This window comes from Sus scrofa, chromosome 3 (assembly GCF_000003025.6).
Source record: "Sus scrofa isolate TJ Tabasco breed Duroc chromosome 3, Sscrofa11.1, whole genome shotgun sequence".
Taxonomy (NCBI): domain Eukaryota; kingdom Metazoa; phylum Chordata; class Mammalia; order Artiodactyla; family Suidae; genus Sus; species Sus scrofa.
This window is the reverse complement of record NC_010445.4, coordinates 64,159,962-64,186,069: the sequence shown is the minus strand read 5'-3', so window position 1 is coordinate 64,186,069 and position 26,108 is coordinate 64,159,962. Positions and strand designations below refer to the sequence as shown.

Here is a 26,108-nt window from a genome sequence, read left to right as displayed (position 1 = left end):
ACCATGACCCTGCACAGGGGTTCCTAAGAAGTGTGGTTCAGGCCACATGACAAAGGCACAGCTGCACCAGGCCAAGGAGGAGGCTGCCATAGAAGTGGGCAAGAGAAGCTACTGATTCCCAGGCAGCTTAACCAGATCATTACTAAGATCCCATGGGTCTAGGATATATGAACAGAAGTGCCTTATACTCTAGAATGTGTATTTATCGACATGACAGGCTCTAAGACTGAACCGACCACTGTTGGTCACATGGTAGGAAAAAATTAGGAGTTACTGTGGTCAAGGTGACTACAAGGTCAAGATACAAGTGAGTCAGTGAGTCAGCTGAAATGTCAAAATTCATGGCAAGGCAGGGGAACAGTCCAGGAGAGTGGGACCAACCTCACAGATTGTGTGGGACATAGAAGTGGCACAGACTAGAGAGTAAATATTTCTACATGGACCTACGCTAAAACCTACCTTCCATTCCAGAGCACATGGAATGGTGGACTTAAGTCAGAGGACATTCTTTATCTGGCTTGAGACCAAAGCCCTCCAGGGTGGAGTGGGGTTTTGGTCCATCTAGAAAGTCCAGGGGGGATGTGTAGATATCTATTAGATGGCTTCGCTCTCTCAGGGCTGAGGTCATCTTGGATCCCTGAGGGCTGTTTGGCTTTAGAACTTCTGAAATAATCTCTTGGGTCAGGTTTGATGCTTGGGGAATAACACTGTGCCCATAAAAGGGGAAAAAAAAACAAACAAAAAACCCTAGAGATGTAATATCTGCTTGTAGTAATAGCATCTCCCTTACTACAACGATATGGGCTCATTTATTCCCTGACCCAATGTTTATTACTTCTCCAATGAAGTTAGTAAGTGCATTTATTGACGTATCTGACCCAGCTTCATGATAGAAGACTTATCTTCTTTCTTAGTAATAAAGCCCGATAGATGAGAGGAATCAATCATATTCAGTATACTGTGGGTATATGAGAGGCTTTATGCCTACCATAAAATTTGAAACTATTAATCAATGAATTATCAATGACATTGGTTCATTAATTCTGAAAATTTCAAATTTCCCCTGAGTCAGGTAGCTAACAGGGATAAGAAAAAAAAAAAAAAAAAGATCCATCCCCACTTTATCCTACTTTAGAATTCTTGCTGCCTTTATCCATTAGTTTGATGTAAAATGAAAGCGCATGTAATTTAGGCTGTGACTTAAAGATGAAGCCTCTGGGAATACATTGCACCTAGAAATTAGACCTCACTTTTTTCAGAAGACATAGCGCTTTCTCCTTGGAAATTAATTATGTTGCCTTATTAAAAACAAGCAGTAACAACAAACAGCTAAGGTAATGTGTAGCCATGATTATTGTAATTTAAATGAGTATACCAAGGTCTTGCATGGGTTTTTGTCCAAAAAGTCTGATGCTTTCTTTCCATGGGAAAGCTAGTAAATGGGCAGTGTACTTTTAGGGTAACTTTACTGCACTTCTTTTAACTGTTCAAGACCTAGGGAAGGAAATGCCAAATAGCATAGCATACCTACCTGCATTTTATAATGAGAAAATCATCCGTAAACTAACATGGAATTTAAAAGACAAAATAAGTAATTTAACCTCTCATTAACCTTTCTCCAGAAAAGTATGATTTATGCCATATCATGCGTCCAGCTGGGCCTAAGATCTGTCACTAAGCTCAGTTCATGTATTTTGCACTTTAGTGCTTTCTCTGCTTTGTCTCTGGAGACTTCTGCTCTTCATGTGAGATCTTAGGTTGTGCTTGCTTTGCCTTACTGCTTAATAAGTTGCTTGCAAGTAGATGGGGTATTATCTATGTGCAAACACATGTATTTATTCCCTGAATTTTATCTGGTGAAAGACCTTTCTTTGTAATAATAGGTACTACATAATTGTGAATGCTAACAGAGAATAGCAAAACCTTTTGATGTAGTAGCTCTTCTATTGAATATATTCAAATCTGGTACTCAAATCACCGAACATTCTCATTGTTGGTAAACTATGCTGTCGCCATTGTATGTTCTGGTTTTCAAATTGGTAGATTTGATGAAGATGTGAAGCAGTACCCACTTTGTTGAGGAGGAATTATATAATGCAAAATATTTCCTCTTTTTATGATAACACTGTAAATGCACTGAAGATGAGCACAAATTCAATGAAGTCAGAAAAAGATAATCAGAAAAAATGGAAATAGAGTATAATATTTATTATTAATATTTCATCACTGTTCAAATTGACTTTTTTTAGCAGCCTTTTCCATTTGAATTTGATTCTGTTTTCTAAAATGTAAATTACATAAATATTTAGTGGGAATGCATGGAGTCATTTATTCATTCATTCAACGTACACTTTTGGGCCCCCACTCTGAGACACGCTCTGCGAGCCCTGGGCATATAATGATGCACAACATAGGCTCTAAAAAGAAGGAAGAATGTATTTACCACATTTAATACTAAAGTGGGCCAGTCAGATGTGTGGGTGGGTGGGCTGGGCTGGATTTTATTGTCTGAGGTAGAAGCCTTGCCTGGATATTTTCTTTTTTTTTTTTTTTCTTTTGAGGGGCTCACCTGTGGCATATAAAGTTTCCAGACTAGGAGTTGAATCGGAACTGCAACTTCAGGCCTATGCCACAGCCATGGCAATGCAAGATCTGAGCCGCATCTGTGACCTATACTGTAGCTTGTGGCAACGTTGGACCCATAACCCACTGAGCGAGGTCAGGGATCAAACCTACATCGTTGTGGACACTGTGTCAGGTTCTTAACCTGCTGAGCCACAACGGGAACTCCCTTGGATTTGTTTTGTTGGAGGGTAGGAATGTGGGATAGGGATCTTCATGCTCTGGAAAATGTGCCTGGAATTAACAAAAACAGGTGATTAGCTGAAGTGTTGACTGAGCGTGTAGAGTGGTTAATAATTAGAAGATTGTTGCTTCCCACAATTATCCTATCTGTGTCAGCATCGAGTGATACTCTAAAGATTGTAGAGAATCTCTATCTCTCCTGTAGTCTTTCCTGACCATACATCGAAATGAAACCCCCCACCCCATTCCATCTCAGAGCAAGCTGCCCATCTCCTTTATCTCACTGTTAAAGATTCGTATTATATATTTTATTACATTGACTTTAGTGTTTTTGTCTCCTACTACTGGATTCTAATGCCATGAGGACAGGTACAGTGTCTGGGTTTTCACCCTGGTGGGCCCATTGCTCAGTATCCTGAATGGCACATCGTCTTAGTAGGTGCTTAATGAATATTTGTTGAGGCTGAAACAATGAGTTGCTAAATTTGAACATCCAGTTTGTGGCAGCTCACAATCCTGTCGTGGAGAGTAATATTATTTTAAATTGTGATACTTTTTTTCCTCTACAAATTTAAATCTTTCTACAAAATGGGAACTGCCTTTTATTTCTATTCATTTTTATTTTATTTTATTTTATTTTTTGGCTGTGCCTGCAGCATGTGGAAGATCCTGGGCCAGGGATTGAACCAGCACCACAGCAGTAACCCAAGCCGCTGCAGTGACAATACCAGTTCCTTAACCTGCTGAGCCACCAGAAAGCTCCCTATGTTTGTTTTGAAAGAGATTATGCATTAGTATAAAGGAGAATGAAGGTGAGGAAATACGATGAAGTAAATACACCAAAGGATAGACAAGTGAGATACTGTAACACTTATAAAGGTCCTTTTAAATTTTTGTTTATTTTATTTTTTAATTTATTTTGACCATGGCATATGGAAGTTCCCAGGACAGGGATCAAACTCATGCTACAGCAGTGACAATGCCAGATCCTTAATCTGCTGAGCCACAAGGGAACTCCTGAAAATCACTTGGAAAAAAAAAAGTTTTTGCTTTGGTATCTCCAGAAGAAAAGTTCTCTGCCATAAAGACAAGCAGAGTTAGGGGAGGCCTTTCCCACTCCCTGAAGACTGACTCTCATGATTCCTCATCTCACTTACTCCTTTACAAGCCCTATTGGTCTTGTGAAGATTGGATGCCACCCCCCCCTTTTTAAACCTGATTTAGAGTAGTGCTCTCCTGAAGCTCTGCTGCCTTCTTTGGCATCACTTTCCCCTCTCTTGTGAAAAGAATCTTTTCAGTTCCATTGTTTGTCAAAAGTCAGTTCTCAACACAGATTGCCTTCCCCCCACGGGCGTCTGTGTCGCTAGTGAGAATTCAAACAGGGGCGATGCCTTCCATGAAGAGGAAATGAACTGGAGAGAAGATAAGTATTTGTGTTTTATATACCAGGTCAGAACGTTAATGTCTTACACATTGTTTGAATGACGCTATGGTCCAAATATATGTGAATCGTGCGTGCTGGCATTTATCATTCTAGCATCTGCTAAGGAGAAGGCGTGAACGGTTCCCAGAGCACTACCGTGTCACTCTCCAAGAGGCTGCTTGTTCAGGAGCTACACCCGAATGTACTCTGGTTCTGTGCAGAAGTCTGCGTGGATTTGTAATGGCAAGATACCTGAACGGGGTTAAAAAAAGAATGCCTAGGAAAACCATAGGGCCTGTCCAGTTTCCAGGGTACGCATAATAGGAGCAGGAAGCTTTCCTGAAGCATAATCCCTACCTTATGGGTTGTGGGACTGAGTCTTGTTCTTAGTATATATGGCTCTTTGTGTCCAGGAGGTGGATAGAAATGAGTTCTAACATTTCGCACCCCCTAATACAGGCCTAAGTGTTTCACTGAGTTTCACTTTATTGTGCTTCACAGGTCCTGGGTTTTTTTTTGTTAGGATTGATTGATTGATTGATTTTACAAATTGAGATTTTGTGGCAACCTTGTGCTTTCAGAGGATGGTTAGTGTTTTTTAATCCATAAAATCTAATTTTAAAGTATCTACATTGTTTTGTAGACGTAATACCATTCCACCCTTAATAGACCACAGTATAGTGTAATTGTAACTTTTATATGCACTAGAAAACCAAATAATTCACGTGACTTGCTTTGTTGAGATGTTTGATTTATTGCAGTGGTCTGGAGCATAAGCTGCAGTATCTCTGAGGTATGCCTGTATATTGGTTCAATTTTTAGGGCTGACTTTGATTCATTTTCCTTGCCTTTTTAAACTTTATTTTTTTATTTATCTGTGCCCACAGTACATGGGAATTCCCAAGCTAGGGATCCAACCCACACCAGAGCAGTAACTAGAGCCACAGTAGTGACAACACTGGATCCTTAACCCCCTAAGCCACCTGGGCTTGCCTCTTTTCTGTTGATGCTGAGGTCCTTCTCCATACTAAAGCCCAAGGATGGAGTTCCAACTGTGGCGCAGCAGAAGCAAATCCAGCTATTATCCATGAGGATGCAGGTTTGATCCCTGGCCTCGCTCAGTGGTTTGGGGATCTGGAGTTGCTGTGACCTGTGGTGTAGGTCGCAGACACAGCTTAGATCCTGTGTTGCTGTGGCTGTTTTAGGCTGGCAGCTGAAGCTCCGATTCCACCCCTAGCCTGGGATCTTCCGTATGCTACAGGTGTGGCCCTAAATAGCTAAAAAATAAAAATAAAACAATAAAGCCCAGAGTCATTGGGCCTGAATCTCTGCTGAGCTCCTGACTCCATTATCTCATGGCTGAGTTAAAAAGCCCGAGTCCTGTGGCCAGATCCCTCAGATGCCCAGATCTTGCCTTACGTGATTGTTCTGTCCGTCATGAAATTAGCACGAACCTCCAACTTAGAGCAGCAGCAGCAGCAGCCTGGAATTCCTCCAATACCATCTCAGCCTTGGATTGCCTCGCTGGGGGTCACCTACATGGTTATTTGTGAAACTTTTGTCACCAGCCCAACGTGGAGCACATGCACCTAATGGCCTCTGACAGCCTTGACCTCTTTCTTCATTTGGCCTCCCTGGTGCTTTTGCCATTCTCTTCTCAGTTAACTGGGTTCTGTCTGGTGTGCCTGCTCATATTGCAAGACATGCTGCCTCTTATGGGAAAAAGACATGGGAAGGGATGGCTAGAGACCTTAAATTTTGTCTAGGGCTTAGTGCTCTGAATCCCAGGAGAAGTGCCCTTTGCTTTATTGCTTAGTTGGTGGCTCCTCTAGAAGCATTTGTGGCAACTTGGGGACCCTTGCTTTTTTCAGGTGGTAAGGGGATGAAGTAGACTCAGTGTTGTTTCCTGGGGATATTCATATTCGGTGCCAGCATCACTTTAAAGAAATAAGGAGTCAGTCATGAGTAGGTAGTTTGTGCAGCACACCCATTTCCTGATCATGGTGCTGCCTGACTGCCTGATTTTCTCCTGCTGTGTGACACAGGTTAACATGTCACAGCTTAGAAGGCCTTCATCTAATGCTCTCATTACATACATTTTACTTCTTATAGAATTTAGACCCAGATAGTGAGCTGCATATGCTTTCGTTATAATTAGAAGTTGTCACTCTAATTTTGTGATAATACATCTTTCATAATTAGCATGCCATAACTCTCACTTTCTATGAATTTTCTCTCAACCTATATTATAAAACAAAGCATCTCTATGTAAATTGTCAAAATCTACCTTGCTATGCAAACATAACATAAAGGGGGATCAGGCTAGGATGATGCATAGAGTCACATCTGTTTGCAAACCTGTGCTGTGCCTCTGACTTCTGTATGACTTTATAATTCAAAAATATACATGCAGTCCAATGTTCATTGCAGCACTATTTACAATAACCAGGGCATAGAAGCAATCTAAAAGTTCAACAACAGAGGAATGTATATAGAAGATGTAGTACATATATACAATGGAATATTAGCCATAAAAAAGAATGAAATAATGCCATTTGTAGCAACATGGATGAACCTAGAAGTTACCATACTGACAGAAGTTAGTATGGTAACTTTTCACTAAGTTAGTATGGTTAGTGAAAGACAAATATCATATGATATCACTTATTATATTTGGAATCTAAAAAAAAAGGATACATATGAGCTTATTTGCAGAACAGAAACAGATTCACAGATTTGTAAAAACTTAGGGTTACCAAAGGGGATGGGGGTGGAGAGGGATGGAATGGGTGTATGGGATTGGCATATGCATGCTAAGGTATGTGGAATGACTAGCCAAGGGGGACTTGCTGTATAGCACAGAGAACTCTGACCAGTATCCTATGATAATCTTATATGGGAAAAGAATCTGAAAGAGAATGGGAGTGTATATATGTATGACTGAATCACTTTGTTGTATGGCAGAAATTATCACAACCTTGTTAATCAACTATACTTCAGTAAAACTTTAAAAAATGACCAAAAATCCATCTAATGTTACTTCCCTGGCATAAGATTTATATCATTATTATATTATTATTATTCTGCATAGTTGTACAGGTTCATTGAGAGAAAGCATCATAAGTACCCAGCAAAAAAAGCTTTTACTGAGCAAGTGCTCCAAGGATGTAGTTTCCTTTCCTTTCTGGCAGAAGAGCCATTTGGTGATTATTGGTTTAAATTTTCCTAATATCTTAATTTTTGTTATAAATAGATGACATAACTTGACATTGGGTAAGGCCTAAGAACTCCTCAGATCTCCTCACTATACTTACCCAGATATCTAGGAAAATCTCATTATCTAATTACTGTAAGACTGTCTCCTGTCATTGCTTTTTTCCACGCTTCTTTATTTTTTCCTTTTTAATATTCAACATTATGGAATATAATTACCTTATTATTAGAATTATCTTTGTATGTACGACAAAACACTTTGCTTCCTTAATTCAATCCCTAGCCTGGGAAACTCCATATGCTATGAGTGCGGCCCTAAAAAGACAAAAGAAAAATATATATATATATATACACACATACATATATATTCTCCCTAATTTATATATAAACTACTCAAGAGCATATAAGCAGAACCCAAAATGGACTTGGATTTGTTGTGTAGTCTGGGGATTTAAAATTGAATTTTGGGAACATCTTAATGTTTATAGGTAGGGGAACGATGAGAAAAGGAAGAATATATTTTGCCCTTCTTTATCTGAAGTTTGATAACCACAGGAGGTTTATGGGCAGCTGATTTAAGTGGTTATAGTGCTAATGAAGCCAGTCTTTCAGATTTGATCCCTAGGCCAACTAAAAATATTGATTTTTCTTAAGAGTGAGTCAAGCGGGAGAAGATATATTTTATCCTTGCTGAGAAAAACTGTGAGAGCAGTAAACCATGTAACTTTTATGTTCTTTATGGATGCAGTACATTTTATTACTCTTATCTCCTATGCTAATATTGTTAAAGTAATATGAAAAAATCAAATTGAAAAATGACAGAACAGGAAGAAAAATATGTAAGACTTGAGAGCACATATTATGTTTTGAGTTTGTAACTGTGAGCTCCAAAAAAATTCCTTGACTCTAAAAAGCGAGTGGGTTTTAAATAGTCTAATTAGGCAATCAGTTGTGTTGCTTATCTGCATGTACAAAGAGCAAATGGAAAACCGGAAGTGACTACATGCATGTTGCTTAATTAGTCCAATTAAACACCTGCCTAAAACTTCCTGGCTCAGCAAAGCCCCAGCATCTCAAAATGACTAGCACATTGCTAAAAATATAATCTTTGCAAAATATAAATATTTAATTTAAAAACTATTCTTCATACTCTGTATGAAAAAATTAAATACATATGAATTATGCATTGCTTATAAAAAAAAATTTGGACTGTGCAATTAAGCTCATTTAATGGTGCTATACTGCTGTATTCAGCTTAGAAATTTATAAAAGCATTTAATAGAAAAAATAAGGTGCATATCTAAAGAAAATTATGAAAAATTTCATAATATTCGGGATCAATAGGGCTTCCTGTGAGCCCCAGATACTTCAGGTAAGACACCCAAACTTCTCTGAAATTATCCCAGAAGAGGAGGTTTCTGGTACTCTTTTGTTAACCCCTCTAAATTTTGACAGCAGAAATTTAAATGTTAAAATAATATTCTCCCACTCATTTAGTCCATCTCAGTGGATACAAAAAAATCCATATCAGATATATATACAAAATTTACCATCATGAACCACAAGTGAAGAACTGAAATTTATTAGCATATGGAATGTGGGAATTTGAAATAACTTATGGATAATTTTTCATTTAGAACTGAAAAAAAAGACTCAAAGAGATTCATTTACCTCAATATGATACAGCTAGTAAGTGAGTGGGGCTTAAGTGCAAGTATTGTTATCTCATGTCCAAGACATTTTCCCTCATGATGTGTGTGTTCACTATTATTTTTGGAACACCTCTTTTGTTACTATGAGCTTTAAACGTCACAACTTCCCCATGAGGTGTATATTATTATTACTGTTATTTTTATTTTTATGGCTGTACTCACAGCATATGGAAGTTCCCATGCCAGGAATTGAATCTGAGCCACTGTGACAACTCTGGATCCTTAACTCACTGAACCTGGCCAGGGATTGAACCCATGCTTCCTCAGAGCCCCAGACCACTGCAGTAGGGATCTGAACCCACTGTGCCACAGCAGGAACTCCTGAGGTGTATATTGTTACTGTCATTTTTCAAAATAGGAAACCGAGTCTCAGATTCTGTAATTTCTCACCCAGATAAGACACGGTCGCTCCAAAGCCTGCATTCTCTCCACTACCCTCACAGTGCTGCCTTTTGCTGACATTTCACTGTGCAATATTGCTTCAATACTGATGCTACAGACCCCCATTTTGCAATTTCAATAAGGCTAATACAGATTTTGAAGAGAAACGATATCCTGAATTAGAAAATGAGATGCTTTCTTTTTTTGTGAATTGTCCAAATAAATGTTCACAAGAAGAATCTTGACAAGATAATTATGATCTGCTCATTTTCCCTTTTATTTCATCAACAGTTCCCTAGAACCTTGATGTGTTTGAGAAGTGATGTTTAAGGAATGCAGCCAGACACTATGCAGTGCATTCAAGTGGAAAGCTGGCATTCTGTCTGTGACAAGATGACCCTACAGTAAAATGTCAATATGGTCTTTATTCAAGCCATTGGCATTTTACCATTTGTAGCTTAATAGGAGAACAATAATGTATACTTACATATCAAAATCAGAAAATGTCAGTAGATGATATAATTATATCTTTGAGGAAAAAAAATTAAAGGGCTATGCCATGCATGCCATAATGAAATGGTGTAGCCACTTCCATTTTCTAGCTATAAAACACAGTTGGTTTTGGTTTTACAAATTTGTACTGGATATAAAACAAGGCAACTCTGTGTTGAGCATTATCTCAGGGAAATAAACTGGCAGTGTCGGACAAATTAAAACCAGAATTCTTCTCCTTCAGTGGGCTTTATGACCTCTGGCAAGCAAATTTCTCAGTGCTTGATGTTGTTATCGGAGTAATAGAGGTAATACTCTCATTTCTTCATCCTCACATACACGTGATCCGTGTGTAATAAGCCAGATGTTTCTAGAGAGCACTTACTCTAGGATTCTATTACAGAAAGAATAGGGTGGCATTATTAGTCATGATTAATCTTGATTCTAGAGAAGAGACTAATTAACAATAAAAGGATGAGATTTGGGTAGGATTGTTTCGCTTTTTGTTTTTGGAAAAAACTGTTTTTTTGGTTTTTTTTTTTTTTTTTTTTTGTCTTTTTGCTATTTCTTGGGCCGCTCCCGCGGCATATGGAGGTTCCCAGGCTAGGGGTCGAATCGGAGCTGTAGCCACCAGCCTATACCAGAGCCACAGCAACGCAGGATCCGAGCCGCGTCTGTGACCTACACCACAGCTCACGGCCACGCCGGATCGTTAACCCACTGAGCAAGGGCAGGGATCGAACCCGCAACCTCATGGTTCCTAGTCGGATTCGTTAACCATTGCGCCACGACGGGAACTCCGGAAAAAACTGTTTTTAAATATGCTAGTGGGAAAATATAGTTCCCTCACCCCCCACCCCCCAGAATTCAGTAGGTTTTGTGTTAAATGAATCCCCTTGTGGCTTGCAAGTATCATTCCCTTTATGTGATCGTTAACCCACTGAGCAAGGGCAGGGACCGAACCCGCAACCTCATGGTTCCTAGTCGGATTCGTTAACCACTGCGCCACAACGGGAACTCCTACTTTTTAATTTTAGTATTAATTCCAGCTGTTATGTTTTTGAGTTTACTGAGAACCTAAAGCTTCCTCATCAATACTTGTAAAAGGTGGCTTGAAATTGACATTTCAGGTGTATCATAATTACCAGGACCTGGAATTTGATACAGTATTTTATTTTATTTTTTTATTTTTTTGTCTTTTTTTTTGCTATTTCTTGGGCCATTCCTGCGGCATATGGAGGTTCCCAGGCTAGGGGTGTAATTGGAGCCATAGCCACCAGCCTATGCCAGAGCCACAGCAACGCAGAATCCGAGCCGCGTCTGCAACCTACACCACAGCTCACAGCAATGCCAGATCATTAACCCACTGAGCAAGGGCAGGGACCGAACCTTCAACCTCGTGGTTCCTAGTCAGATTCGTTAACCACTGTGCCACGACAGGAACTCCAATACAGTATTTTAAAAATACATGCCATTGGAGAAAATCATAAAAATCAAAGTAGCATGGTGAACATTTTAGACTGTACTTTCTTTCAGTGTCTGTATGAGTGTACATGTGCGCACATGCAGAAGTCAGGGAGGGGAAGGGGAAGAGGGAGAGAGAAAGGATATATTTACTTTTTTTTATTAAAGTATAGTTGATTTACAATATTCTGTCAATTTATGCTGTACAGCAAAGTGACCCAGTCATATATATATATATATATATATATTCATTCTTTTTCTCATATTATCTTCCATCTTGTTCTATCATAAGTGATTGGATATAATTCCCTGTGCTATACAGTGGGACCTCATTGCCTACCCATTCTAAATGTAATAGTTCGCATCCACTAACCCCAAACTCTGAGTCCATTCCACTCTGCCCACCCCACCCCACCTTGGCAACTCTGTGTCTGTGAGTGTTTCTGTTCTGTAGATAGGTTCATCCACGTCATATTTTAGATTTCACATATAAGTGATATCATATGGTATTTGTGAGAAAGGATATATTTAATGGCTACTGCAAAATTGAGAAAATGAACAAATCATTTTTATTTCATCAGATGAAGTTTATATCCCTGCTGGAAAAAAAAAAGTCTTAAAACATTAAAAATGTTAGGTAAGAATAAAGAATAAAGAAATTGATGCTATACTTCTGAATAACCTAATCATTTGATTCTCTGTTTTGTTGTTAACTTAGGATCAGCAGGATTTATGCTGAAATCTCCTGGTCCATGTTAGAATTTGAGGGTTTTTTTTGGGGGGGTGGTTACTGCAGGATTTCTTTGTTTTGGCATTTGTTCCTTTTGGAAAATCTTTCTACTCAGTGTGCTTGGTAGGAACAATTATTACCTTTAGCAGTGATATAAGAATAGGCCAGAGCATGGTGATCACGTAATGGATCATTTGTGTTGTAACAGCAATTCATGGACAGTTTTAGAAGCGCTGTTTCCTGGTGCTCTGCGGTCTCTGTCATCTCCAGTGTTTGCTGAATGTGTTGATGTGTTTCTAAGTCACTTTTTCTGATTCCTCTAACTGATGATTGTGTTTATTGCAGCCAGTAATAGAGTTAATTGATCCTCCCTGAAACTCCCACAAAGCAGGTCTCTGTGACAAGGTGAGGTGTAGCAGCTTTGTGTCTGCTGCCAGACCCAACTGTGCTGGAATGTCATTTGCCCCAGTATACCTTGGGCTTCACTTACCATGTTGGTCCAAAGAAAAGGGATAATTTAAGATTCTTGTGGGTGGACAGAAATAGAAGATGCATGTTAGTAGGAGCTTGGTAAAGATTTGCGTAGGTGGAAAATTTGGCTGGTAGTCAGTGAGGTGTATTGGGGCAGAAGGATTGAGGCAAGTATTCTGACTTTCAGGATGTTTCAAGCATTTGACAGTAATTCCCTAAAGTGCTTTCAAATTGAAAAGGGGGAGGGAAAATATTTATCCTCTAAAATCACCCATGTTACAACTGTGATTTCGTATATTCACCAGCAAATGCAGTTCATTTCTGTAAAAGAAATATTCAGATGCAGTTCTTGCAGGTAGCAGATACCTGTCTCCTTAAATCCAATAGAAGTTTGTAAAGACCACAAGGAAAATTTAAAAAGTGTCTTTGTAAACATTTTGGGCTACATAATGAATTTTTTTTTCTTTTGTCTTTTCAGGGCCGCACATGGAGGTTCCCAGGCTAGGGGTCCAATCGGAGCTGTTGCCGCCAGCCACAGCCACAGCCACAGCAATGACAGATCTGAGCCATGTCTGCGACCCACACCACAGCTCATGGCAACGCTGGATCCTTAACCCACTGAGTGAGGCCAGGAATTGAACCTGCAACCTCATGGTTCCTAGTCAGATTCGTTTCCACTGTGCCATGACAGGAACTCCCATAATGAGTAATTTTATGTACCTATATCTATAGGATTATTTAACAGTATCTATGGGGATGTCAGAGTTTACTAAAAATATTAGCAGATGCCTTGAGATTTCATATTTAATAATTCTTAGCTTCAGTAGTTGGATCTTAACCTGAAGAGAAAATCTGTAATCTGACTTGATAAACAAATTTAATGTGATTTTAGTCTCTTTGTTGTTTGTTTTTTGCTATAAGAAATATATCTTTAACTGGCAATCAGGTTATTCCTAGGTCATTGAAGTGGTATGAATAGAATGACTTCTCAAAACTGTGTAAGAAAAAGATTTGGTGCTTTTAAACTTTCTCATATGGAAAATGGAAACTTTCCCAGCAATTCACAGAATGGAGTATGTAAAAACCTGCATAAAAAGTGAGAAACTTTTATCTACCAAATGTTATGATAGGAAACTATCGTAACACAGTTTTTTAAAAAAAGTTTATATTGTCTGTGTGTGTATGTGTGTGTATACATTTAGAGTATGTTATTTATCCTTCTAAATAAGTATACATTTCTGAACCTAATATAGTACATATATTATAAAATATACATATATTGTAGAGAAAAGGGAACTCATACATTGTTGGTAGGAATGTAAATTGGTGCAGCCAATATGAAAAACAATATGAGGTTTTTCAAAAACCTAAAAATAGGTCTATCATATAACCCAGCAATTCTACTTCCAGGTATTTATCCAAAGTAAATGAAAAAATGCCTACATCCCATGTTCATTGAGCATTATTTACATTAGCTATGACATGGAAACAACCTAAATGTCCATGGATGGATGAATGAATAAAGAAAATTGTACACGCAAACAAGGCAATATTGTTTAGCCATAAAAAAAGAGATGAAAACGTGCTATTTGTGACAATATAAATGGACCTTGAGGGTATTATGCTAAGTAAAATAAGTCAGACAGACAAAGACAAATACTAGGGAGTTTCAGTTTTGGCTCAGCAGAAATGAACCAGACTGTTATCCTGGAGGATGGGGATTTGATCCTTGGCCGTGCTCAGTGTTAAGGATCCAGTGTTGCCTTGAGATGCAGTGTGGGTCGCATATGCAGCTCAGATCCCGCATTGCTGTGGCTGTGGTGTAGGCAGGCAGCTCCGATTTGACCTGTAGCCTGGGAACTTTCATGTGCCGTGAGTGCAGCCCTAAAAAGCCAAAAAAAAAAAAAAAAAAAAAAGACAAATACTACATGATCTTACTTATGAGTGTAACATAAACACACCAAAAACAAATTCATAGATATAAGTTCTGGGGATGTAATATACAGGATGGTTAGTATAGTTAATAAGATTGTGTTATGTATTTGAAAGTTGCTAAGGGTGCAATCTTAAAAGTTCTAGTCACAAGAAAAAAGTTTGTAAGTATTGTGACAGATGTTAACTAGACTTATTTTGGTGATCATTTTACAATATATATTGCGTATGTATAACTATTAACTATAAATAATACAGTGATGTATTTAATATTAACTGCTGTAACAGATAAACCTCAAAATATCAGAGGCTTAACATGTTAGAAGTGTTCTTTTTTTTGTTGTTGTCTTTTTAGGGCCACATCTGTGACACATGGAGCTTCCCAGGCTAGGGGTTGAATTGGAGCTGTAGCCTACACCAGAGCCACAGCAACGCGGGATCCTAGTCATGTCTTCAACCCACACCACAACTCACGGCAGCGCCGGATCCTCACCCCACTGAGTGAGGCCAGGGATCGAACCCGCAACCTCATGGTTCCTAGTCGGATTCGTTAGCCACTGAGCCACGACGGGAACTCCAGAAGTGTTCTTCTCTTTACATAATATCCAAAGGACAATTTAGAGACTTCATCCCCTTTCAACTTGTAGCTTCATCATCTGCAACACCTGGCTTGCAAATTTGTCAGCTTGAGGGAGAAACCATGGAGGAGGGTATTAGTGGCCCAGGTTGAGAAGAGTGCACATCACTAAAACTCACATTCTCTTGGTGAGAATTCAGTCAGTTGACCACATAAAGTCCAAGGGAGGCTGGGAAATGCAGCCTTGTCTTGTGAACCAAAGAAAAAGATGGGTTCCATATCACCAATAGCACAAGGAATTCTTTTCCATTAACAATCATGAAAAGAATACACTTACTTTTCACTGAAAATATAAAATACATACCTAAAATGGGTACATTTTCTGTATGTTTAACCTTTAAGTTTTGTAAATCACAGTTGCTTTAGGCCATCATTAGCTAATATCTCAAGGAAATTGGAATGAGATTCATTGTTAGAAACCATGGCTGTAAATATATATTTCAGCTCCTCATCTCTGATTAGATTGTCTTTTTCTTAGTCTCATGATGTAGTTGACAAAGAGCTTGTATTAAGAGTAGGAGGATGGGTCAGCCCTGCATTTCCTGACAGATAAATTATGGTTGCATTTTTTAGTACTATCTTTAAGCTCCAGTTCCTTTGCGGGGATCTTTGAAAGTTTCCAGTCACTTTTGTGAGGGTGTGTGCATGTGTTTTAGAATCCTTCAATTCACATTATCAGGTGTACAATAAAGTGCAAGGCCACCACTACCTCTTCCTGGGATTTGTGGATCCCACTTTTCTCTCAGGATACCCTATTGGTCATATGTAGCTTGAGACCATTTGATGTAGAGGTGGGATAGTGGTGCCAGTTTAAGCCCTTATTAGGAACGTTACTCTGGCTTAATATCCACTTATAGACATAAACCAATGTAGAGTCCTGGCTTTTTTTCTGGCTCTCACCAACTGTCCTTTACTCCCCGTAGAGTGAGTACACTCAGTGTTCAAGTCCACTAACTTTAAAGAAGGAAGATGTCAAACCAAGTGACCTTGTCAATCGAGGATTACAGTAAAAAGACTTGATGAATTTGGGGGACGGGGATGGAATAGAAGTTTTAGTCAACTGGATCCTTTAGTTATATAGTGTTGATTGGAAAATTTTTTTTATTTATTGTGGTCTCAGATTTTTGTCTCCTCTTTCTTGTTAACAGTCTAGTTGTATTTTGTTTCATTTTATTTTACTATTTTAATTAATGTATTTATTTACTTTTTGTCTTTTGTCTTTTTAGGGCTGCGCACATGGCATATGGAGGGTCCCAGGCTAGGGGTCTAATCAGAGCTGTACCTGCTGGCCTAAGCCACAGCCACAGGAATGCCAGATTTGAGATGTATCTGCAACTTACACCACAGCTCACAGCAGCACCAGATCCTTAACCCACTGAGTGAAGCCAGGCATTGAACCCGGAACCTCATGGTTCCTAGTCAGATTTGTTTCTGCTGTGCCACGATGGGAACTCCTGTTTCATTTTATTTTAAGCACAGTAAATCCAAAATAGTGAATCATGAACATAGTTCAGTCATTTCTTCACAATTTTTAGGGACATTAAAAAGAGAATGGGTTTTCCTCAAATGGGCACTGATTTAGGATTTTTGAAAACAGAAACACCTTTTTACTTAAAATCCCCAATCTCAGAAATTGCTCCTTCAGTGAATTCTGACATTGCTTCAGTGTTTTAATTTTGAGCATCATTTTTTATTGCTCTAAGTTTAGACATTGAAAGTGGCACAGATTCTAGGAAAACATGAATTGTTAGATCTTTTCAGTAAGTTTGTTTCTTATAATTGTTTGATTTACCATGTTTTATTAAATCTAAGATGGCATCAATTTTTAGATATATATTTTAAGGACCTGTAAGAAAAAAAATAAAATTCTATCAAATATATCTTAAATGATATAGAGTGTAGGATTCATCCTCATTTTGCATATGTAAAAGTGTGGGGAAAAAATGTATCTTCAAATTGACAGATTATCTATCTATGCATATATATTTGTTTGTTTGTTTTTTGTTTTTTGTTTTTGTTTTTGTTTTTTTGCTTTTTAGGGCCACACCCATGAAGTTCTGAGGCTAGGGGTCGTATCAGAGCTACAGCTGCCGACCGACACCACAGCCACAGCAACGTGGGATCCGAGCTGTGTCTGTGACCTACAGTACAGCTCACGGCAGTGCCTGATTCTTAACCCACTGAGTGAGGCCAGGGATCGAGCCCACATCCTCATGGATCCTAGTCAGGTTCGTTAACCACTGAGCCATGAAGGGCACTCCAACAGAATATTTTTTACTGTCTTCCATAAAAGATTTAGATTTTAAAGGATGTATGAAGTACTGAAGGTTGACCTACCTTAAAGAAAGTGATTTTTAAAAAATTCAAAATGAAGCATAGATAAGGAGCAAAAATTGAGACTAATACAATAATTATAATCATCTAATCATATGCTTTATAATAGGGACCATACACTTGGGTTAAGCTTCTTTTATTTGTCAGTGCAAAAATGAATGATTATTACATAATTTAATGTCCATGAAATAAAATCAAACCAATTTCTGAAAAGAAGCTCTGATATTCTTGGCGATAAAGTCATACAGAAATTTCTCTATGTAATGTGAAGAAGGATGTCTGTAATCTTAAAGTACACACAGTGAGCTTTCTAAAACCCTTTGTGGTAGTACCTTCCACTGAGGTAAACCGTATCACACTAAGACAGTCGAAACATTTATACCAGTGTCCAATATAATACTATTTCTCTCTTTGCTTTTCTGCCTTAAGTTAGTGTGGTCGGGATTTTATAATAGGTGGGGAGAGAGTTGAACTGAACTTCGTTCAAGCAAAAATAAATGTTTCTCTTCAGGAAAGCTTTTGGATGGCAGTGAATCTAGACCATACTCCCTGTAAGTTACAAGATACTGAGCTCCTTAGGCTGCTACTTAAAAATGAAATAGCATGTTTTGGTCTGTATGTCTGTTTCGGTACCAGTGCCACACTGTCTTGATTACTGTGGTTTTGTAATATTGCCTGAAGTCTGGGAGAGTTATGGCATACTTTAATAGAGAGTGGAAAATGTTAGTTTAACATCCTTTAAGGAGCTCCTGTTGTGTCTCAGAGTTCATGTTGTGGCTGAGTGGGTTAAGAACCCAACTAGTATCCATGAGGTTGGCGGGCTTGATCCTTGGCTTTTCTCAGTGGGTTAACCATCCTGCATTGCTGCAAGCTGTAGTGTAGGTCACAGGTGTGGCTCAGATCTGGCATTGCTGTGGCTGTGGCCTAGGCCGGCAGCTGCAGCTCTGATTCGACCCCTAGCCTGGGAACTTCCATACGTTACAGGTGCAGCCCTAAAAAGAAAGAAAATCTTCTAAGGAAAATTGAGTTTCTTCTTTTTAGCCACAGCAATATGGGATCCAAGCTGTGTCTGTGACCTACATCCCAGCTCATGGCAATACTGGATCCTTAACCCACTGAGCAAGGCCAGGGATTGAACCCGTGTCCTCATGGATACTAGTCAAGCTTGTTGCTGCTGAGCCACCACAGGAACTCCTCTACAAAGCCTATTTTAAATAATGTGGTGAATACCTAATGAATTTTATTGAATACTGTATTGAAAATGCTGAACAGAATTGTTGCCTGAGTATAGAAATGTTTAGTCAAGCGTTCCCCTTGTCTTCTTGGGATCATGGGTTGACTGAGAGCTGAGACTGCCACCCAGCATCACAAGACCATATTGTAACCACAGATTGCTAGCCCAGGAAAAGATCAAAAATCAAAATATGGAAGGAGTTCTCGCTCTGGGCTAATGGGCTAATAATCCGGCTTATCTCTGTGGCATTGTGAGTTCCATCCCCAGCATTGCTGCAGCTGTGGCTTGGATCCATCCCTGGTCTGAGAACTTCCATATGCTATGGGAGCCCCTGAAAAAGGAAAAAAAAATCAAAATATGAAGAATAGTTTCTATTGAATGCATATCACTTTCTCACTACTGTAAAATCGAAAAATCAGTAAGTCCAGCCACTGTAAGTCAGAGACCATCTGTGTATATTTCAGGATAAAATATTTGAGAAATGTATACCAAAGTGGGTCGGCTTGCCTTATGGCCCTACTGAAAAGTTGAGGGTGAGTCTACAAAAAATAATAAATGGGAAACAATAATTAACTAGTAGCAGTTCAGGTCTGTTTTAGATTAAATAATAAAACCTTATCTTCAAAGTTTAAGAATGCATGCTTCCAGGACTCAGAATTAATGAACATACATCCTAATCTACATTGTGGATATCAGATTAACTGGGAGGAAATTTCAGACAAAGAGACAGAAGTATTCTTTATTTTATCCCTCTTTAAATTACTAGTCCATCATTAAAAGATGATCATTTCTGATTCCGACTTTTGAAACTGTGAAAGCATCAATGACAGGTGTTCTCGTGATTTACTTCTTTTTTGTCTATAATGGTATGTGGAGTTGTGTTTGAGAAGAAAGGACTAGTTCAATGAGGAATTCTTGTGCAATAGTTTTTATCACAGCAAAGTCTTACTTTAGTTATTAGTGAGGCTACCATAAATTTATATCTCCACCTTCTTTTGCTAGAGCATTAATGTCATCAGGCTTGTCTCCTTTTCTCTCCAAAAGGCACAGCATACATATACCTTAAATAACAGAGATTTCTGCTAGGAAATAACTTTTATTGGACTATACCACACAGTGAGCGTATGTCTTACCCTATATTTTATAAGGAAAAGCACAAGCCATATTTTCATTTACTGTATAATTGCTAAATGAATAGATTAGGTTATCAAGGGGTAATTCAAGACCTCATTTTGACTCCTTACTTGGCTTTTTTTTTTTAACTTGGCTTTTTTCAAAAGCTGACTTAAGATTTCTCCTAGAGGCTTCATGTTATCAAAATATTTCCATTTGAGCATTTAACTCCCTCTGTCTTAAGTTAGAAGACTTTTCCTCTTGAAAGAATTTTTCATTTATCTTCAGTTTCTCCTGGAAAGTAATGTTTTGATAATTTGGTTTTTAGATATTCACCTCACAAAACTCTTGCTTTTTTTCTTTTTTAATTCTACAGTAGTCATCAAATCTCTCTTATGTTAGCTGAGTAATTACAGCATATGAAATGCTTCAGAGCAACGCAATAGTAGAATTCATGAAGACTTACTACTCATATCTGCAAAATGCATGAATCTAGCAAAATGGTGCCCAGGTTATCTTTTTTTGTTTTTAGCTTTTGGTTCTCTTTTATTGGTTTTCAGGAGAGCTCAGATAAAGACTCACTTCACAACATTCGCATTGGTTCACTCTTACTTTTCCAAGTTCCTTATGATTGCCTAATAAAGGAGATTGCCTTTCAACTACTTGATCAATTCATCAAAGAATTGCTTTTAAGGATTCATAATATGTCATGGCCCCTAAATTAAGAGAAAAAGTTTACCTTTAGAAGTCATTGCTTTGTCTCTTACTTTTTTGGCTTCAGTTCGACTGCTGTTTTTGAAAGTAAAGTCCATAAATCATATATTCCTTATTTCATGTGATGACTATGAAATATCCTAGCAGAGACCCATGTAGGATCTAGGAATTTGCCTTCTAACAGGCATCTGGGTGATTCTAAGGTAGGATAAAACCTGATAATTGTTGTCCTAGAAATTAGTGTGTCTCAGATTTTAATATGCATATGAATGACTTGGGGATCTTGCTAAAATGCAGATTCTCTTTTAGTAGGTCTAGAGTAGGACCTCAGAGGATACATTTCTAATAAGCCCCAGGTGACAATGACACCTTCTAGAGCTCACTTTCATTTGTCTACCCTATCACTAAGGCTTATGCAAACTATACCATTGTTGGTTTCAGGCAGATGTGACAGAGTTGCCAAGACAAAGTGCCTTGGTGACCTCACTATTGCTTATTGTTTTGGAAGATGGCTTCCATGTCTATTGAGCTTGTACATCCTAGAAGCAGAAAACTGATCAAGTAGCAGAGACATAGTCAGATAAATTGTCCTACAATAAAATACATTGAAAGGAATGCAATGATATTGACTACAGCATTACAGCCATTATCAAAGACTTGAGGGTCGACCCTTAGGACATTAGATGATGAGTAGTCTACACCACTATGACAGTTTTATACTCAGATCACACCATATCCGAAAACAATGGTGCCCATTCTCTGGCCATTGCCAAGATTTTATATTGGTCAGGGTCCATTAGAACCATTATTATGTCAAAGTCTTAGGATCATTGACTGCTTATATTCTGATCTGTGAGCTGCAGATTTATTCTCTTCTTTCATGACAGGCAGAGACATTGAGGAAGTATTTGAAGTGGGACTAGAGAAAGTCAAGTGTCCTTCTAAGCTAAGGTTGAGGAGCCTACAGAGAGGGATCATGTTGAAGATTTGGAGAGAAGTTGGCATAGCTGATGAATCTGAATCATATGATCAGAAGATTAGTTTAAAAGGGTTATGATAGCATCAAGCCTTTTCTAGTGTAGGAGGGGAGAAGATAAAGATGATTTTCAGAGAGAAGTAAGTTTGATGGTTCTTTGAAAAGCAGCAGAAGTTTAGAAAAGGAAAATATTATTGCTAAGAGAATTCTCCAGGAGACATTTCCAGAAGGAAGTGGAGTTGAGTCAATAGCACTGAATTTGACAGAATAGTATGATAGATAAGAATAATTTGATTTTTTGCAACATATTAATTACCTTAGTGAGAGATCAGTTTAAGAGCACTCTGTTACAGGAGGCGTGGAGATGAAAGCAGAATTTCAGTGGGCTTATAAATGAATGGAAGGAGAACATGGACACTTTAACACATATGCTTCTCTTTAAAAAAAAAAAATGTTGACAGTGACTCCTAAAATCTAAATTCCTTAGCTTGGCTTTCAACGTTTTGCTCCACCACATCTGTTTAACTTTGTTTCCTGTATCATTCATAGAGAGGCACCTTCTCAAGTGAAAATGATCTCCTTACCCCCTAGAAAACACCATGTCCATTTTTACATGTCAGTGTTCATGCTATTATTCTTAGTCTCTGTTGCTGGAACTTTATGTTTTCTGTTTTTTGTTTTTTTTTTTTCCCCTACTGCACAAAAGATGTGCTTGCAGTTTGTTAGAGAGCAAAGCAGAGTGTTTGGATCTTGAATGGCTCTTGCCTTAAGTGAAAGTTGGTGTAGGGGTTAGAGATAGTGCCTGGTTGGGTGGGAGGAAGAATGGTACCATTCAACCAGGAGTTTCTGTAGAATGACCATCTCTTAATAACCACCTCTTAACCATGCCAACAGACTGTACTAGACATTTGAAAGTCTACAAACCCAATCTACCCAAGACCTCATATCCACCTGGATATCAACCAGGCACAGATATCTATAGACTCCAGAGATCTTGGTGTGTTTCTCTATTATTTAGATCATCTTTTATGGTTCTTCATTATGATTGCAACTTTCTTTCACAATTTTCTTCACAAAGCATGAGTACTTTGTGTTATGGCTATCTATGATATTATCAATTTATAGGGTATTTTAAACTAGATTTTTCAAATGGTAAAACCCTTCTATTAGACCTGTGTTGCTTATTTAGTATTTAGCCACCTTGCTCTTTGCTCTTACAGTAGTCCTAATAGTTTGTCTTTTAATTCTTTTGTATTTTCATTTTTGTTTGTTTGTTGTCTTTTTAGGGCCACATCTGCAGCATATGGAAGTTACCAGGCTAAAGGTTGAATCGGAGCTGCAGCTGCAGACCTATGCCACAGCCACAGCAACGCTGGATCTGAGCTACATCTGTGACCTGTGTTGCAGGTTGTGGCTATGCTGAGTCCTTAACCCACTGAGCGATGCCAGGGATTGAACCAGATCCGGATACTAGTTTGGTTCTTTTTTTTTTTTTTTTTTTTTTTTTTTTTTGTCTTTCGTCTTTTTGTTGTTGTTGTTGTTGCTATTTCTTGGGCCGCTCCTGCGGCATATGGAGGTTCCCAGGCTAGGGGTCCAATCAGAGCTGTAGCCACCGGCCTACGCCAGAGCCACAGCAACGCGGGATCCGAGCCGCGTCTGCGACCTACACCACAGCTCACGACAACGCCGGATCGTTAACCCACTGAGCAAGGGTAAGGACTGAACCCACAACCACATGGTTCCTAGTCGGATTTGTTAACCACTGCGCCACGACGGGAACTCCACTAGTTTGGTTCTTAACCCACTGAGCCACAATGGGAACTCCCTCTTTTGTATTTTCTTGATACAGCCATATTCTCTATAAGTAATGACAGTTTAGTGTCTACCTTTTTAATATTTATATCTTTTTTTCTTGTCTAATTTATTGGCTTTGTCCTTCAACAAAGCACTAAATAGCAATGGGGAAAGTTAACAATTACTTCTTTATTCTAAACTGATTAAGAAATGAGTATTTAGGGAGCCTCATAGTTTTCCTTCTGTTCTTCTCCCTTACATCCCTTTATGTTTTTCCACACGTGAATAAATGAGAGCTCTTTCTAAAAGAGGACTGAATTGATTTGCTTTATTTGACAGTAATTACATTTTTCTTAGGAACTTTCTGGTAATGGTCTATGTTTATTTTCTTCCCACATAATGGACACTTCATACTGACTTATTATGAGATTTACCTAAACTGTGGTTAATGCACTAAATGCACCATGAGATAACAGAAAAATTGAAATTTGTTTGCCTTTACAAAAAATGAAACACAATGCAGTCATTTAGCTCTTCTGATAGATTGACTGTCAGTTTCCACGTGCCCAAATTGTCTGTATGCCTAAAGGAAATGGCTGTTTCCCTCATCCATTTTTTTTTATATATAGTTTGGGAAGAATGAAAAATTAGATCACACAACTTTTCAGAATTACGTATGAAATGAGAACAAATCAGATATTAGCGAGAATAGGAATATTTTCCTCTAAAAAAGAGTCTAGCCTGAACAGAGAGCTAATAGACAGTGTAATAAACATAGACAACAATATTGTACTGTAATGGCAAAAAGTGATAGAGGTAGCAACTATCAAGTATCACTGCAGTGCAATCATATTACAACATGTATCAGAATAATATCTCTTCTTAAATTATGCAATGCCATATTATATCTTAAATTCTACAAGTATATTTGATTTTTAAAAAATGATGCAAATGAACCTATCCACAAAGCAGAAACAGATTCATGGACATAGAGAACAGACTTACGGTTGCCAAGGGGAGGGGGAAGGGAGGGGATGTACTGGGAGTTTGGAATTGGTAGATGCAAACTCTTACATTTAGAATGGATAAGTGATGAGGTCCTACTGTACAGCAAAGGGAACTATATCCAATCTCTTGGGAGAGAACATGATCAGAGACAGTATTAGAAAAAGAATGCATATATGTATGACCGGGTCACTTTACTGTACAGCAGCAACTGACACATCACTGTCAATAAATCAACTATACTCAAATAAATAAATAAAAGTGATGCAGAAAAAAATATCTAGGAAGTGATGGAGTCAGGATTTGAGTTAAAACCGAAACTGAGTTAAATAAAGTGGCCCATGATTATACATGAAAAAATACAAATAAAAGGTTTTTGAGATGTTTGCTTAGGGGGCGTAAGAGCCTATTTCTAGATTGTGGTTCTTTGGGGCAACTGAGGTTCCTGGAAGAGAACCATGTCATTATGTTAGGGTAAATCTTCATTAAGGTGAACTTGATTGTACTTCAGAAAAGTAGCTTTGGAAACAGGCTGTCTTTCTTCTGATGGTTGCCTCTGTGGGTGGAATGGAAAAGACTCTCATGGGTTACTGGCTGTATACACATTTTACAGCTAACATTTTCTCAGTCTTATTCTTAATGATTTAGTCTTTCTTCTTCTGTGTTTGTACTTAAATGTCCTTACAAAGTCCTTCTTTAATTCACTGTATCTAATTATTTAGCAATCAAAAAAACCCCAAGTATGATAGTTCCAAATGCTGTATGAACCACATCTTGAGTAATGGTTTCTACTGTATTGATCATCTTAGTTCACATTTATTCAATACTTTTTTATTCTTCTGTTGTTATCTTTTGGCCCATAAACTGACTGGACATTAATTGTGACTTTAACTAATCACTTTTCTTGCTCTCAGAGGAAAGCAAGTAGAAACAACAGCGTTTAGAATTTTTCTGTGGACTAGCTTTCTCGACAACCTCCAATAAAAGCTTTAGTTTGCTAACCAGGGCACATGTCAGTGAAAAAAAAGCCACAGCACCTACGTTCTTGTGAAGCTGATTTAAAAAAAAAAAAAAAAAAAAAAAAAAAGGGGCAAAGGTAGAGATGACTGGCTGCACAAAATATGGAACAATTGCATTCATTTCTCTCCACAGGTTCTCACTGGCTGAAAATAAAGGTTCAGAAGTCTATAGGAGATAAGTTGTTTAAAAGATATTAAATGCTTTGTTAGGAGTTCCCATTATGGCTCAGCGGAAATGAACTTGACCTAAATCCATGGGGATGTGGATTCGATCTCTGGCCCCCGCTCAGCGGGTTAAGTATGCCATGAGCTGCTGTGTAGGTCACACATGTGGTTTGGATCCCATTTTGCTGTGGCTGTGGGGCAGGCTGGCAGCTGCAGCTCTGATTCAACCCCTAGCACTGGAACTTCCATATGCCATGGGTGCTGCCCTAAAAAGTAAAAGGCTTTGTTGGTGATTAAATAGCTCTAGATACAGTGCTCAGAGAAGTTTGGCAGTTGAGTTATATATCCAAATTATGACACTTAGAAAAAGCGTGATAATGTATATCTCATTACAGTTCTGGGAATTTTAGCAGGTTAACCAAATGTTGAGACTGAATCATTTCGTCTCCTTGGATCAGATTTACCATCTTGGTTTTATGAGATGAAATCAGAAG

At 38.3% G+C, this 26,108-nt stretch overlaps 1 protein-coding gene across 4 annotated transcripts in view; it reads left to right on the top strand.

Annotated features, from left to right (window-relative positions):
- The window catches only part of CTNNA2 (catenin alpha 2), a 1,212,918-nt gene that overhangs the window by 231,921 nt on the left and 954,889 nt on the right, over window positions 1-26,108 (top strand). The window lies entirely within an intron of this gene.